Below are 2,779 nucleotides of genomic sequence, written 5' to 3'. Positions count from 1 at the left end.
GCATAGCCTCCTTCAGTGGTTTCGCCTCCATCCGAGTATCGGTACCGAACTCTCATCTTATCTTATCTTGGGGCCAAAATACTCTCCTCCATACATGTGCCCTCATTTCATAAACATTTATCTCATCTCTTGTACTTTTCTTTGTACTTCTTTTGATGCATCTTAGGGCAACATGTAGGAGGGTTTATCATCTTTTTTCTTTCTTATAATCATCATCATTTCTCAACTTTCTTTTCTTAAAATGCAAACTTTTCCAAATATAAACTTGTTGTGCTTAAAAAGCATTTAAAGAAATATAAACTTTCTAAATAATTCTTTTAGAAATCCTTCATGCATGCAACATATCTCCATGACAGGTAAATAAAATAATCATTTACAGTTTGATACAAGAATATATAAATAGCATGACAAGAATATATAAATAGCATGACATGAAGTAATTTTAGAAGGGGTAGTGAATTTACTTACCTCTAGACTGAAGCTAAAAGTGGTATGAAGGAATCTAGTTGCTCCAATATGACTAACGCCACTAGTATATCTTTTGAAACTAATTTCTAAAGTCCGCTATCTCTTGTGTTCTTTCTTTCTTGTAGCGCTTGGTCTCGCCCTTTCTCTCTCTGTTCTGAGTAAACACTCTTAGAAAGAAGAAAGACCGAGTAAAAAGCGGAAGAAGGAAGAATATATGCAAGAGATGGGAGAGGAGATGAGTTGTGAAAATTGTGAAGGAGAATAGCTCTATTTATAGGAGAAAATCAAACACTATTCTACCTTCAATTTACAATTATACCCTCATTCTATCTTCAATTTACAATTATACCCTCATTCTATCTTCAATTTACAATTATACCCTCATTTTACTATTTCACCAACCCTATACTATTTCACCAACCCTATACTATTCTACCTTCAATTTACAATTATACCCTCATTCTATCTTCAATTTACAATTATACCCTCATTTTACTATTTCACCAACCCTATACTATTTCACCAACCCTATAACCCTATACTATTTCACCAATTACAATTCTCTAATTACCACTCTCATAAATTTCCCAATAATTAAAATCCTTAGCTACAATGGATATTAAAATAATCATCATTATCGAAATAATCTATTTAAATAGTTTTGAAAATTCTGGGGCACTACAGATTGAGCTACCCCTTGGGGACTATAACATTAATGATATTTTAATGTTTTATATTATTTGTTTTACTTTTGTTTTGTTTTTATATTCATTTATTTTGTATAAGAAAGTGTGAGAGGAGAGAGAATATCATTTTATGATTATAATAAACCATGTGGATTGCTAGAGTTGAACCCAATACATTGGGTTCAATTGTAGCAATGCGAATGTATAGGGAAGATATATGGAAGTTGCTGTAAATGAGTTTTTTGTGATTTTTTTGAAATTTTCCCTATGTGTAGGAAAGGGAAGCAGCTTTAGGATAACTGCTGAGAATACTCTTAGGTTTTGTTTTCACGAATCCGTAAGAATAAAGGCATTGGTTTCTAGTCGGTCTTTTATTTTCTTATGATTCCTTTTTTGTGAGCAAACCATATACCAATGATGGATGAATTATTAGAGCATTAGTAGCAGCTTTCCAACCATTTTCCCTCAACTTAGGGAATAAAACTATTTTTTTTTTCATTCCCTATAAAAAAACACTTCACAATAAATTCCCTTATTTTCTCTATATGAATTAAATACTATTTTTTTTTTTTTTATCATTGCAACCAATGAGAAAGGAGAGATGAGAGAGAATTGTTAGGACATGTGAAGGAGAGAGGAGAGAGAATGATTTGTTTATAATTTAATAAAGTATTGGGTATCTACAATGTTTCTTAATGCATTTGGAAACATTTTAGATACATTTTGGTGTAGGTTAAATATAGGGCTTTTGATGTGGGTGTGTTTTTATGGTTTTTTTTGAAAATTTTCCTAAACATAGAGAAGGGAATGGCATATAGGGCATTTGCTGCTAGTACTTTTAGGCAAAAAAAAAGAATTGTCACTATAATAGAGGCAACGAAGGAGATTGCGATTGATAAAACACTAGTAGCGGAGATAAAAAAAGCCAGGGAATCAATGACTTGGCAGCGGATAAACATGATTCATCAGAATTTGCTGTATATCTGAAACTGATTGGGACAGTTGCTTTTCATAAATATTGTCTTATAATAACCCGAGAGGCTATTGTGTATGTCATACATAATGTTTAAGTTGTGAAGATTTCAAATTTATTTTTGACATTGTACGAAACATTTTGCCCCATTTGATTGTTATATCACTGAAAAAATAAGTCGTTTTTTTTTTTTTTTTTTTTTTTTTAAAAAAAAAGAAGATAATTAAAGCAACCAAACAAGGCCAACCATTTCTTCCTTGTCTCCAATGAAACTTCATATATGTAATGTAATTAATGACATAAATTAGGGCACACATCGTCATTGTTTCTCTGCAACTAAGGAACTGTTTCCTAGATGGAAACTCACAACCTAGTCCAATAAAAACAAATATCCACAGTGCTAGACCTGCAATTACCTGTATTTCTCAACAAATTATGTCATATATAATTGGTATTTGCAACCATATATAGAACATTACATGACGAGGAACAAGTGAGTAATACTATAAGGCTTTTTAGAGTCCTCTCAGAGTCATCCCAAATGTGATGTGACTTTTAAAATTAACAATAGATCAAAGTTCAATATATTACATCTTAAATTCAACGGTAATTGATTTTAAAAACCATATCACATTTGTGAGGACTTATAACA

This window comes from Corylus avellana, chromosome ca5 (genome assembly GCF_901000735.1).
Source record: "Corylus avellana chromosome ca5, CavTom2PMs-1.0".
In the NCBI taxonomy this organism is placed as follows: domain Eukaryota; kingdom Viridiplantae; phylum Streptophyta; class Magnoliopsida; order Fagales; family Betulaceae; genus Corylus; species Corylus avellana.
The sequence above is the reverse complement of the archived record's forward strand: the minus strand, read 5'-3'. Positions refer to the sequence as shown.